The sequence below is a fragment of the Mauremys reevesii genome, linkage group 2 (genome assembly GCF_016161935.1).
Source record: "Mauremys reevesii isolate NIE-2019 linkage group 2, ASM1616193v1, whole genome shotgun sequence".
Lineage (NCBI taxonomy): Eukaryota > Metazoa > Chordata > Testudines > Geoemydidae > Mauremys > Mauremys reevesii.
In genome coordinates this window covers 116,068,169-116,082,262 of record NC_052624.1, presented here as the reverse complement: position 1 = coordinate 116,082,262, position 14,094 = coordinate 116,068,169, and the positions used below count along the sequence as shown (strand labels likewise).

Sequence of the window (14,094 nt, the reverse complement as noted above, 5' to 3'; positions counted from 1 at the left end):
AAGGGCTTCAGCCCCAGACATGGGCCCTGTAACCTGAGTGGTGCAGCTTCTTGACAACACAGTGCAAAGTGCTCTGTTTGTAGAGATGCATAACGCCCTGCAGTGATTTCTGAGAAGATTCCCCAGAGCAGCTGGGGAGGCAGGACCTTATTCCTTACCTCTCATGATAGGGCTGTGTGAGAGCTTGTAGAGAGCCAGAGGCAGCTTTCTAGAAGGTTAATTCAGAAATTCCTTATGGAACCTAGGGGCTGCGGCCTACGGCAGGAAGGAGCCAGGTGGTTGTTGGAATGACTCTAGGAGGAATGCTATGGGATGGCTTTCTGATCATCTCTTCACTCTGCTTCTTCCCACACCCACCTTTGGGGTAAGTCCATCACCTCCTCCTTAGTGGGTATGGGCTGGAAACCAGATATGGCATAGAGAGGTTGCCCACTCAGCCCATGCACAAGAGGATCCATTGCAGCTTAAGTCCTCCTGAGGAATGCATGACACTGAGCCTGAACTCTGTGACTGCATTAGTCACCAACAGGCGAGTATGGCAGGAGAGGACACATACATAAGCTCTGGGATCTAGAGAGAGGTCTCTGGAGCCTCAGGATGTGCAGGTTTCTGGCTCCTACCTAGTCCAAAGTAACCTGCCATGCTCCCCAACAAGAGCCATATTAACAGGAAACACTGCGAGTGACCCCCATGCCTCTCCATTTCCTTGGCCACATGTATTGTGTCTTTTTTCTGGTGGTTAGTCTAGAAAAAGAGGACAAGAGCTCACTACTGCTACCACCTCAGGGATTTGTTGGGTTGAGATCATGTTGATAGAAGCATACAATAGCGACAGAATCTGGGATGTCAAGCCCTTAAAGTGACCTCTTACCTTTATAGACCTGCCCTGTCATTGTACCAGGCTATTTTAAAGTTGAGTGTGATAGCAAAGAGACTCATTTTCAATCCTTCACCACACAAGACAAAGCCCGCAGTATTCATCTTTAACTATTTATTTCTACACTCCTGGCTCCCAAACTGCTTTTCCTCCTTACTGCCACCAGCCACCTTCGCGTTCTCCCTCTTCTCTCCCCAGCTCTGCTCACTTGATTGCAGCAGCTCAGCGGATGGTCCAGCTTTACTCTTTCACTTCCATTCTTCTTCACTTCTGTAGATGGCTATATTTGCCATTGAGCAGCCTGATGGAAATACTGGAGTCTTCTCTCTAGGCACGCAGGCCCAGCAGCTAAAGCCAAAGCCCCCTGAGAGCAGTGGGAGATTAGCCTGGTGTGTCAGGAGTGGAGCCTTGGCCCATGGAGACCCCAGGCACTGCAGCTGCTGCCACCTACATGGTGAATCCTCCAACCCATCGCCAAACAGCTCTTCCACATTCTGCAAACTGGCTTCACTGGCTGACTCTCTAGGAGAATAGAAACCCTTTGTTAGAGCCGGAGAGTCTCTTCCATGCAGCTTTCTTTCCATGGCTCCCAGAGGGTCACAGTGAAACACCTGCAAGTCTCTAGGAGTCTCTCAAGGAGTTTCCTGCTCAATTACTTGGCACCCACTAGCAATGGTCTCTGGCAGTGCCATTGCAAAGGGGAGCTCAGCAGATGGTCCCTTCTATGGCTTCCTGAGGGGGAGGGAGGTTGGTCTTGTCATTTAAGGCCTAGCTGTCAGAGTCAGGGGACTCAGGGCTCCTGGGTTCTCTGGCTTTGGAAGTGGGTGGAGTCTAGTGATCGGAGCTGGACTGGTATCAGTACCATGCTTCCTTCCTGCCTCTGTCAGTGATGTTGTGTGTGACCTTGCAGCCAGTTGCTTTCCATGCCTGTGCGCCAGTTAACAGAGATAATACTGACCCCCTCAGAGGGGCTGGTAGGGGTCACTACCATAATGGAGTGAGTTGTGCTCTTGGCAGTGAAGGGCCCAGATTCAGTCCCCATGGATGCCCAAGGTATCTGTATGTGGCCATGGTTTGACTTACCTACCATTACAGATTGTTCTTGGTGGGCCATGTTTTTGTGTGGGATGGAGCTGTGTGCCAGAGAGGGCCAGGAGAAGATGCACCACACATGGCTAGGACCGGGATAAACAATCTATCAGCTCCCATCTGGCGTTCAGCTCCAAGATGGATGGTGAGCCCTAGTCGGACCATAGAAAGACAAGGTGGTGTTCTTTGGTGGAAACTGCTGGAGCTTCAGCCTTTGCTCCCACCTCCACCCACATGCTAAGGGCTTCAGAAGTGGTCCCCGATCCCAGGTAAACAAAGTAGCTGAGCTGAGGCCAGGGTGGGTGGAATTACTGCCAGGACTGATCCTAAGAGAAGAGGAGATTTCTCCTCTGCTCTAGAGAGATTCCCATAGGAAAAGCAGCTCGGGTGGGGGGAGGGGCAATACAAGCACTACCCCTCAGCCCTTGAATAGCAGGCAACCAGGACTTTGGGAGCCAAGGTACTGGTGTCTCTTGCTGGAGAGCAAAAAAGAGCATTGGAGAAATTGTACAAAATTCAATGTCATGGCTGGGTCAAGGGCAGCCAGACCTACTGGTCAGAGCCAGAGTCCACACTCACATGACAGCAGCAAAGAGTCCTGTGGCACCTTATAGACTAACAGACGTTTTGGAGCATGAGCTTTCATGGGTGAATACCCACTTCGTCGGATGGATGTCAGTTGGGAATCAGCTGGGTCAGGATACTGGAAGATCAGAAGCACAAGAGAAACTTGCAATCAAAACCACAAATCAGATGCCAGGAAATCAAGCCAGGGGAGCGGCAGCAGAAACCAGCAGCACACGGTCCAGAACAGGGAGCAGCCCTGGTGTTCAGTCACCTGCTGCTGCCTTAAGCAGGGCCAGAGAGCCAATTAGCTTCTCTGGGACCCCTTCACTAGAACCTCAGGAGCGGAGCCTCTGACTGGGGCTGAACTTCATGGGTCCTAGGTAAGCAATTTTCAGCAGGCTTCCAGGTGGAGGGTTGGAGTGTGGCTGCTTCCATGAACCCTACAGCCCTGGGTTGAAGGCCTCTGGGTCATGACAGTGAGTGATCTCTCCCCATTCAAACCTCCTGCAGAAAACATTATCCAGGATCCTGGACACATCCTCTGAGAATAAAATGAGGATATCATGATGAGAAATAGGTCTCTGTACCAGGGCTGGGATCCAAGGATAGCGAAAGCTCCCAACCAGGATATGTAGCAGGAGCCCCTTGTTTGTTGCAAAAGCCCCAAGTGGCACGAAGAGTCGACAGTTCTTACCTCCAGGAGATGCATAGGATGATCCCTGGATCCCATTGGGATCTTCCATCTGAGCCTCAATGAGACCCATGTTGCTTGGTCTGACAGGAGGAGATCACTTGTCCCCACTGCTCCCTGAGCTGGGCTGGCTGCAGGATACATCTCTGTGAGAGGCTGGGACAGAGCCTGAAAGACAGATGTGATGATCAGGGTTCTGTCACCCCAGGGGGAGAACAGAGGGTCTGAACCGCAAAGAATAAACAATTGACTCAACTGATTCAGTGCAGAATTATTGTGCCAGACAGGTACATCATAAGGTCCTCTCATGGATTGGTAACTGGTTAAAAGATAGGAAACAGAGGGTAGGAATAAATGGTCAGTTTTCAGAATGGAGAGAGGTAAATGGTGGTGTCCCCCTGGGGTCTGAACTGAGACCAGTGTCATTCAACATATTCATAAATGATTTGGAAAAAGGGGTAAACAGTGAGGTGCCAAAATTTTCAGATGATAAAAAAAACCAAACTACTCAAGGTAGTTAAATCCCAAGCAGATTGCAAAGAGCTACAAAAGGATCTCACCAAACTGGGTGACTGGGCAACAAAATGGCAATGTTCAATGTTCAGAATTCAGTGTTTATAAATGCAAAGAAATTCACATTGGAAAATACAATCCCAACTCTACATATAAAACGATGGGATCTAAATTAGCTGTTACCACTCAAGAAAGGGATCTGGAGGGGTTTGGAACAGCTGCCAAATGAGGAGAGATTAAGAAGACTGGGACTTTTCAGCTTAGAAAAGAGATGACTAAGGGGGGGACATGATAGAGGTCTTTAAAATCATGACTGGTGTGGAGAAAGTAAATAAGGAAGTGTTATTTACTCCTTCGCATCGTTCAAGAACTGGGGTCACCAAATGAAATTAATAGGCAGCAGGTTGAAAACTAAAAATAGGAAGTAGTTTTTCACACAACGCACAGTCAGCCTGTGGAACTCCTTGCCAGATGATGTTGTGAAGACCAAGACTATAACAGGGTTCAACAAAGAAGTAGGTAAACTCACAGAGGATAGGTACATCAATGACTATTAGCCAGGATGGGTAAGGATGCTGTCCCTAGCCTCTGTTTGCCAGAAGCTGAGAATGGATGACAGGGAATGGACCACTTGATCATTACCTGTTCTGTTCATTTCTTCTGGGGCATTTCTTCTGGCATTGGCCACTGCCAGAAGACAGGATATGGGGCTACATGGACCTTGGGTGTGACCCAGTATGGCCCTTCTTATGTTTGGAAAGCTGACAACACTCTGGTGATGAATATCCTTGTGTGATGTAGGTCTGAGTGGGGTATAATGAGTTCTGTACATGTACTGGAAATACGCCCCCTGAAATATGTTGAGGGGTCAGACTTAATAAACCAGTTTAGCGTAGAGATAGAGAAGAAGTTCCCGTTTGTTTCATGTGCATAGAGCCATAGCTAAATAGTCAAGGCAGGAGGGGAGAAGAGAGTGTACCAGGGCAAATGCAGGGGGAGGACCCGGTCAAGTTCCCAGCTCTCTCCCAGGTTTATGGGTGAGAGCTAGGACAGGTCTCTGCTGGATAAAGAACAACGTCCTGTGCTCCTTACAATCCTGTGTGTTCGTGGGAGAGAAGGGATGAATCCCTCCTTGAGAGTCTCAGCAGCTTCCTAGGAAGGAGCCAGTGCTCTTCTCTGAGGGCCTTCTCCTGGACCTCACGGGGTCTGATGCTCTCACTCCGCAAGCCTACCTGGGGCCTTGAAGTTAGTGCTCAATAGGACCAGGCGGAGCCCTGTTCATAGATTCTAGGACTGGAAGGGACCTTGAGAGGTCATCGAGTCCAGTCCCCTGCCCTCATGGCAGTACCAAATACTGTCTAGACCATCCCTGATAGACATTTATCTAACCTACTCTTAAATATCTCCAGAGATGGAGATTCCACAACCTCCCTAGGCAATTTATTCCAGTGTTTAATCACCCTGACAGTTAGGAACTTTTTCCTAATGTCCAACCTAAACCTCCCTTGCTGCAGTTTAAACTCATTGCTTCTTGTTCTATCCTTAGAGGCTAAGATGAACAAGTTTTCTCCCTCCTCCTGATGACACCCTTTTAGATACCTGAAAACTGCTATCATGTCCCCTCTCAGTCTTCTCTTTTCCAAACTAAACAAACCCAATTCTTTCAGCCTTCCTTCATAGGTCATTTTCTCAAGACTTTTAATCATTCTTGTTGCTCTTCTCTGGACCCTCTCCAATTTCTCCACATCTTTCTTGAAATGCGGTGCCCAGAACCGGACACAATACTTCAGTTGAGGCCTAACCAGCGCAGGGTAGAGCGGAAGAATGACTTCTCATGTCTTGCTCATAACACATCTGTTAATGCATCCCAGAATCACGTTTGCTTTTTTTGCAACAGCATCACACTGTTGACTCATATTTAGCTTGTGGTCCATCATAACCTCTAGATCCCTTTCTGCCGTACTCTTTCTTAGACAGTCTCTTCCCATTTTGTATGTGTGAAACTGATTTTTCCTTCCTAAATGGAGCACTTTGCATTTGTCTTTGTTAAACTTCATCCTGTTTACCTCAGACCATTTCTCCAATTTGTCCAGATCATTTTGAATTTTGACCCTGTCCTCCAAAGCAGTTGCAATCCCTCCCAGTTTGTTATCATCTGCAAACTTAATAAGCGTACTTTCTATGCCAATGTCTAAGTCGTTGATGAAGATATTGAACACAGCCGGTCCCAAAACAGACCCCTGTGGAACCCCACTTGTTATACCTTTCCAGCAGGATTGGGAACCATTAATAACTACTCTCTAAGTACGGTTATCCAGCTAGTTATGCACCCACCTTATAGTAGCCCCATCTAAATTGTATTTGCCTAGTTTATCGATAAGAATATCATGCGAGACAGTATCAAATGCCTTACTAAAGTCTAGGTATACCACATCCACCACTTCTCCCTCATCCACAAGACTCGTTATCCTATCAAAAAAAGCTATCAGATTGGTTTGACACGATTTGTTCTTTACAAATCCATGCTGGCTATCATCTTACCACCTTCCAAGTGTTTGCAGATGATTTCCTTAATTACTTGCTCCATTATCTTCCCTGGCACAGAAGTTAAACTAACTGGAAGGGGCGGTTCCAGGCACTAGCACGCCAAGCACGTGCCTGGGGCGGCAAGCCACGGGGGGCACTCTGCCGGTTGCCGCGAGGGTGGCAGGCAGGTTGCCTTCGGCAGCATGCCTGCGGAGGGTCCGCTGGTCCCGCGGCTTCAGCAGACGTCCCACAGGCATGCCGCTGAATCCGCAGAAACGGGGACCTCCCACAGGCAAGCCGCCAAAAACAGCCTGCCTGCCGTGCTTGGGGCAGCAAAATACCTAGAGCCGCCCCTGCTAACTGATCTGTAGTTTCCTGCGTTGTTTTTATTTCCCTTTTTATAGATTGGCACTATATTTGCCCTTTTCCAGTCTTCTGGATTCTCTCCCGTCTCCCATGATTTCCAAAGATAATAGCTAGAGGCTCAGATACCTCCTCTATGAGCTCCTTGAGTATTCTAGGATGCATTTCATCAGGCCCTGGTGACTTGCAGACATCTAACTTTTCTAAGTGATTTTTAACTTGTTCTTTTTTTATTTATCTTCTAAACCTACCCCCTTCTCATTAGCATTCACTATGTTAGGCATTCCTTCAGACTTCTCAGTGAAGACCGAAACAAATAAGTCATTAAGCATCTCTGCCATTTCCAAGTTTCCTGTTACTGTTTCTCCCTCCTCAATGAGCAGTGGGCCTACCCTGTCCTTAGTCTTCCTCTTCCTTCTAATGTATTGATAAAAAAAATCTTGTTTCCCTTTATTCTCATAGCTAGTTTGAGCTCATTTTGTGCCTTTGCCTTTCTAATCTTGCCCCTGCATTCCTGTGTTGTTTGCCTATATTCATCCTTTGTAGTCTGTCCTAGTTTCCATTTTTTATATGACTTTTTATTTTTTAGATCATGCAAGATCTCGTGGTTAAGCCAAGGTGGTTTTTGACACATTTTCTATCTTTCCAGCCCAGTGGAATAGCTTGCTTTTGGGCCCTTAATAGTGTCCCTTTGAAAAAAACTGCCAACTCTCCTCAGTTGTTTTTCCCTTCAGTCTTCATTCCCATGGGACCTTACCTATCAGCTCTCTGAGCTTACCAAAATCCGCCTTCCTGAAATCCATTGTCTCTATTTTGCTGTACTCCCTTCTACCCTTCCTTAGAATTGCAAACTCTATGATCACTTTCACCCAAGCTGCCTTCTACTTTCAAATTCTCAATGAGTTCCTCCCTATTTGTTAAAAATCAAGTCTAGAACAGCTTCCCGCCTAGTAGCTTTTTCAACCTTCTGAAATAAAAATTGTCTGCAATGCAGTCCAAGAACTTATTGGATAGTCTGTGCCCTGCGGTGTTATTTTCCCAAAATATATCTGGATAGTTGAAGTTCCCCATCACCACCAAATCTGGGGCTTTGGATGATTTTGTTAGTTGTTTAAAAAAAGCCTCATCGACCTCTTCCACCTGGTTAGGTGGTCTGTAGTAGACTCCTAGCACGACATCACCCTTGTTTTTACCCCTTTTAGCCTAACCCTCGCTGTTGTCAAGCACCAGCGCCTTCCCTCTATCCCTGAAGGTGGAAGTGCCCCAACACTGCCCTGCACTGATGGCTCTCAAGTAGCAGGACACAGTGGAAACGTGGATCATCCTGTCTCTCATTTCCAGGCCTCCCCAGGGCTAAGGTAAAATTCCTGCTGCCCCTGACCATTATGCTCACCTCCAAGATGTGCTGGAGATTGTCTGTGCTGGGGGTTGCTGTCAGCAAGCTCTTCAGCATGGCATCCATGGCTCTGCACAGGCCTTGTTCAGAGCCTGTCAGTGGAGGGAGACCATGGGTCAGGGTTATGGAATCTGGGGCTGCACCTACCAGGATGACAGCTGGCTCTGCAGTCCTTGCCCAGAGCCGTTCTCTGCAGAGGGCCTGGTACACAGCACGTAGGGAAGAGCCAAGCTGCTAGGGATGGGAGCTGGGCTTCCTGGCAGAGTCCAGGAACCAGAGCACAGCATCTGCAAGGAAGGCATTCCTCACAGAGGGCCCTGAACCCAATACCTAGGTCTGCTCCTTTCTCTTTGCTGCAGTTTTCCCTGGGCACTTCCTACCTCTCTTCTCAAGTTCCCTCTAGGCTTTCCTTGCTGCTCTGAACTACCTACCTCATTCTCATTCCTGTTGATACCCCAGCTGGGCTGTATCACCACTGAAGACTGGCTCTTTATAGGAAGGTACATAGTGCCTCTCAGTTAAAGCTCATTCTGTAATCACCATGGCTAAGCCCAAGGCTGTGCAGCCCAGGGGAAAGCACCCTGTTACAGGCCTGCTCTGCCCACTCCTACTATTACTGGGCTGGGGTCCTTGCTCCCCATTTCAGACCTGTTTTCCAGAGGGGCTGAGTACACACAGGCCCCACTGCCTGGAAATGGAGAGTGCTTGTTCTGGTAACTGACATTCAGGCCCTTCATCATTCAGAGGCTGACAGATGTGGTGAGGGGGTTGGAGAAACCCCACTGCTAAGTGGAAGGAGGTCAAAGCGTTGGGATTCTGGAAGCTGAAGGGTTCGTTTGCCCTGCTGTGGGAAGTGGAGCTGGAGAACAGAGATGCCACAACTACCTGATGCTCTCTTCATGCCCGAGGGGCTGGAGCCTCCCAGCGGAAATGCTCGTAGGAGTCCATGTTCGAGGACATCTCTGGGGAGCCCCTTCCTAGAAACAAAACCAGGGTGGAACAATGATGGAGACATCTCTGTCCCAGAGCTGGGAGCCAGGGATGGGGGAAACTCTCAGCCAGGCTATGCATCGGGGATCCCATTTCTCCCCCAAGAGACCTACATACCCCAAGCAGTAAATGGCTCTTACCTCCAGGAGGGAGTGGGGTCTTCCATCTAGCCTCTCTGAGACCCACCATTGCTTGCTTTGATGGGACGAGGTGATGTGTCCCCACTGCTCCCGGAGGTGGCTCATCTGCAGGCTGTGCCAGTCTGGGAGGCTGTGCCAGATCCCAGGGCCTGGAAGACAGACGGGAAGGCGGCTCCTATTCATTTCACACCAAGAGACTCTATAGAAGAGTCAAGGGAAGTATAAAGGGCAGGAGGTGACGCTAACCCTGAGCCTCTGAACCACCACCACCTCCTCAAAAGTGGAGCTTTCCGAGCTTCAGTGGGGATAGGGGCTGTGGCTAATGGCCCTTCTGCACCATATGGGGCAGGGAGAGCACTGCCTGGGAGCAGAGGGGATGGGATGCGGTAGACCAAAAAAAGAGCGGAAGGGAATGGGTGTGAGGTAAAGCACTCCTGCCCCAAATGAAGGAATTTAGGGGGCAGAGGGAAGGACCCTGCTCCACAGAGAGGAGAGAGCGTTTAAGTCAGTGCCAGGGGCTCCATTTCCCCATCCTTTAGCTCCCCATTTACCGTGAGCCAGAGCAGTACCTGCAGCAGGGAGCGGGTGGGAGTTCCTGGTGGCCACAGAGGCACAGCCCATGCAGTGCCTCAGGCACCTGGCACAAGTGCCGGATGATGCGGAGCTGGTGCATCACTTTGGCCGTGACGTCCTCCTGCTGCAAGGAAACGAGAACCTGTTAGAGACTCAAACTCTCCGAGGAATCAGGGGCAATTAAGGGCACCAGGAACCAGCAGCATTTCCAACCAGCACCTGCCCACTTCTGAGGGATGGATTCACCTCCTGACCCCGAGAATGGAGTCTTCTTTTCCTTGCTAGTGACCTCCAGTGCCAACCCCCCTCCTGTAGGCTGAGCTCCTGCCAACTCACTCTCAGTGCCCTTGACAGCTGTTCCACCTCCAAAGCATAGCTCAAGTTCTCAGAACCCTCTCCTCCACCCCCACCCAGGTTGGGCAGGAAGGGGGCTCTATCGGGGGGGCAGGAGGGATTCTGGCAGCAGTGAAGTGGGTTGCAAGGAGGTTGAGCTCTTGCCCCAAGTCATCCCACACTATAATGCTGAAACCACAGGATGGCAGCCCTGGTGAATGGGGCAGATCAGCAGCCCCTGCTGACTGAATCCTCCCCTTCTCTCGAGGTGGTGGCTTGGTTGACATGGACACTAGACAACTGGGAACTGGGTGAGGCCCTGTGGGACAGGAGAGGCTCGCAGAGGGCACTTAGGGGACTCGTCTGCTCTTCCCAAGAGCAAAAGCACCATACCCTAAGAACATAAGTTCGTGAGGAGGTAATGCTTCTCATTAATTAGTCTTGCTAAAGAGCTGCATTGGAGCTGCTCTGTGGACAATCTGGTTTCTCCTGCTCATGGAGGTGAATTCATCTCCATTCCCAGTAGCACCTGCTCTCACTCTCATTCCCCACCAGGCTCCTTGCTGCCAGGCCAGCGAATGGCGATAGGATGACAATGAGGCCTGGGCCCCGCCCCAATCTCCTGAGTCTAATGCAGCTGCTTACCTTGTCCCCCATCAGCTGCTGGGTTTCCCACAGGAGGGAGTAGGCGATGAGCAGCCCAGCCTGGCTGACACACAGCAGAGGGTCGTAGATGGCCAGCACTGCCCTCCGTCTAGAGGAAAAATCTTCTCTGCCTCTCCGAGAAGAACTTGCCAAAGACCTAAAACCAACAGGATGTGAGGCATTAGCAGATTACCCAGAGCCAGGCTCCAAATCCTGGGGCTAGAACGGCATCTCCATTTAGTGGCCACTGCAGGGGACCCAGCCACCCCCACTCCCTGAGCTGTCTCATGCCCTGGCAGAATGTCCTTACCTCCCCCAACCTGGCCGTGTTCCTGTAGCCCAGGAGCCTGCTGTCCCAGCACCACAGCTCTTTGGCCTCCTGGATGGTCAGCCCTGGGAAAGAGACACACACACGCATTTGGCATTCTGGTTGCAGTACCTGTGTCCTCCCAATCCCATTGGTGGCTGCACATTGGGCAGAGTCCTCGCTGCGTGCCTGGCCCAACAGAATTGCGGGGGAGGGGTGTAGAACAGAGAAAGAGACAGACAGAGACTCATCCTCCAGCTGGGGTCAGTCTGAGAGAAATTGGCTGGGGTCCCAGTCTCACTCTTGTATCGGGTGCCATTTCCCAGCTGGGCTCATTACCCCTCTGGTGCAGCAGCAGCTGGTAGAGCTGGTAAAGCCCCTCCCTGGCCTGCCGGCTGAGGTCCTTGCCTGGGTCACTGATGAACAGAGCCAGCTGTGCCACATGATGACCCAGCCTGGGGAATTCTGCAGAGTTCTAATGGGAGAGGGCGAGGGGACTCCATCAGCATTTTCCTGTCAGATCCCAGTTCCTCCTGGGCCAGGACTCTCTTTTCCCCTCAGCCGCTTTGCGGGAGATGCTAGAGGATAGAAGCTAGAGCTAGATCCTTAATTTCCTCTGCCCCCAAGGGAGCCCGGAGAACAGGGATGTGGGCAGGGCCCTCCAAGAGGACTTGCTTCCCCAGCTGCTCCAGGATGACAGGAAGGCATGAATCTGGAGCATGGTCCCCTTAAAAGCCCAGAGTCACCACTGAACCAGGACAAGAAGAACTTGACTCAAGCCAAGCTCATTCCCTGCTCTGCCTCTGCCTTCCCAAGAGGAACACTCCTAACCCACAGCCCCTGCAGCAGCAGATCCTACAGCCAGTTGGAGCCAGCCCGCCTATGCCTGGAGTCAGGAAGCTGGGGTCAGAGGTCACTTACGTCAAACTCAGGAAGGGGATGGTGAATCTGAGTAGGTCTGTACTGCTCCTAATGGCTTTGGCTCTCTCCTGCAACACCCTGGACACGATCCAGTAGTTAATGTGCTGTGGGGAAAGGAGGCAGCTCAGGATCAATGGGCAGGTGCACGTGTTGTGCAAATGACACACACCCCTCCCCAACCTCCAGGGGGCTGAGACAGTGTGCGCAGGGTGGAATATCTGATTCATTGATTGCAGAGCTTTAGAAGGGGATCGTTGCCCCCAGGACGATGCTTCTATCCTGCTGGTCACAACTTGTCATTGTCTCTCTAGAGTGGAACAGTGTTCAGTGTTGGGGCTGGTCCCATCCTCCCTGAACTCCTGATTCCTGAACAGCTCACCAGGAAGGAGACAGCCCCCTCCTCCGTCCCTGGCTCTCAAGTCCTTGGTTGGGTGAAGGGACTGAATGTGAGCACTATCCCCCGAGGAATCTCAGAGCCCGATGGAGAGAAGCGCTGATTCTCTGTTTCTCTAGGAAGGAGCCTGTGGCTCTTCTCTGAGGACCATTTTCTGCATTTCACAGGAGGGGTTCAGACTCTCACTCCCCAAGCCAGCCAGGGGCCCTGAGGTTAGTGCGCACAGAACCAGGCAGAGCTCTGGCTTGAAGTCCCAGCTCCTTCCTCTGTCCTTCAAGGAGGAAGGGCCTGACACTGCATTGCACTCACTGCCCTGACCGAGGACGGGACACTGGGGACCCAGCTAGGAGGACAGACTGGAAAATGGATCAAAGAGAAAAGGTAAAATTGCCCCATCCCTCTCATCGGGCTCACCTCCAAGATGTAGTGGAGCCTGTCAGTGTCTGGGGGCTCTGCAAGCAGGTTCCCCAGAATGGTATCCAGGAGGTCTGGCAAGACCCTATGCAGATCCTGCAAAGCAAGGGAGAGCCATGGGTCAGAGTTAGGGAAAGTGGGGCTACATCTGCCACAGGATGGGAAGAGGGGTCTCTGGGAAGCACTGGTGGGACCCCCAAACACATAGCCTGGCCTCTCTCATTCGCATCCCACTGCAGGCAATTAGCCAGGATTCATGGTAGGATGACAGCTAGCTCTTCAATCCATGACTTTAGCATGATCTACTTGGACTTGGGTGGTGTCCTTCTGGGTGCCCAGGGTGAAGACGGCAGCTCGAAGGAGGTGGGTCTCTAGCTCTGGCTCAAGGGCAGGTGTCAGGGTGCTGGCAAGAGAGAGGAGCCGGTATAGGACTGTGCAGCGCGGGGGTGGGACTGGCACCAACACAATCGCGAAACTGCAGGGAACTAGGCAGAGGCTGGCGAAAATGGAAACTGAGGCACTGAGCCAGGGAATGACAAGGCTAAGGTTTCTCAGACAGACAGTGGCAGGACAGGAATAGCACCTCTTCCCTAGACCCTGCTGCCCCTCCTCTATCTGATCCTGGAAGTGAGCCTCTCCCCAAAGCCATTGCAATGTTACTGGAGCGAAAAGAACAGCCCAGCCAGGAGAGAGTGAACCTTCCCACCACCTCTGCCACAGGAGCCACCCTTGGGAGGTGACCTGGGAGCGGGAGGGGCAGTGACTCACAGCCCTGGGCCTGAGCAGCACCGGGGTTAGGGGAACCGGGCGGGAGGGTCTCGGTATCTGAGGTTGCCCACAGCAATCAGGGGGTTAGCAAGGACGCCGCCAGGTGGAGAGTTATCAGGCAGCTCCTCAATGAGCTCCTGTGAGACCCAAAGAAGACAAAAGAGTGTGTGAGATTCGGGGCTCACTGACACTTACCAGTGAGGAGATTACCCAGTCAGCACCCCACACAGCCAGCAGGATCCCCCCACCTGCCTCCCCCTCCTCCGATTCCTGCCCACTAGTGACCAAGCTCAGAATCTATCTCGTTTCTTCTCCCCAATCTTCAGCCCCAGCAATCCCTGCCCTCAGCTGCCCCTCCAGCACCTTAAAATTCTGCCCCCTTAAACTAATGTTTTCCATGACTAGAATTCAGCTGGCACCAGATGCATCAGACTGAGCATTTTGCAAATCTCTCGGAGGCTCTTACCTTCTAAACAGGGACGTCTGTTTTCTAGTAAAGTCAGTAAAAGGAAAGGAGAAAACTCAAAAGAGGTTCCTCCTCCCGCTCACGTATGTGAACCCTAATACTCTCTAAGTCTTCAAAGAGA

General features: G+C 51.1%; 2 protein-coding genes across 8 annotated transcripts in view; both read right to left on the bottom strand.

Moving 5' to 3' along the window:
- Positions 1–976: 976 nt before the first annotated feature.
- Positions 977–14,094, bottom strand: part of LOC120398420 — a 44,553-nt gene continuing 31,435 nt past the window's right edge. The window contains exons 1-10 of one of the 7 annotated variants that reach the window (XR_005594375.1): positions 10,704–10,724; positions 9,722–9,849; positions 9,153–9,301; positions 8,908–8,999; positions 8,020–8,114; positions 3,481–3,543; positions 3,228–3,392; positions 2,546–3,074; positions 1,965–2,118; positions 977–1,399 (exon numbers count right to left, since the gene is read on the bottom strand). The gene's annotated coding sequence lies outside the window, so the exon portion shown is untranslated. Of the gene's footprint in view, positions 1,400–1,964; positions 2,119–2,545; positions 3,075–3,227; positions 3,393–3,480; positions 3,544–8,019; positions 8,115–8,904; positions 9,000–9,062; positions 9,302–9,721; positions 9,850–10,703; positions 10,861–11,013; positions 11,097–11,931; positions 12,036–12,739; positions 12,836–14,094 lie in introns of those variants that run through there. The other 6 variants (XR_005594376.1, XR_005594373.1, XR_005594374.1 and 3 more) reach the window with 6 other exon arrangements.
- Positions 13,078–14,094, bottom strand: part of LOC120398419 — a 66,954-nt gene continuing 65,937 nt past the window's right edge. The window contains exon 10 of the transcript XR_005594368.1: positions 13,078–13,142. The gene's annotated coding sequence lies outside the window, so the exon portion shown is untranslated. The remainder of the gene's footprint in view (positions 13,143–14,094) is intronic.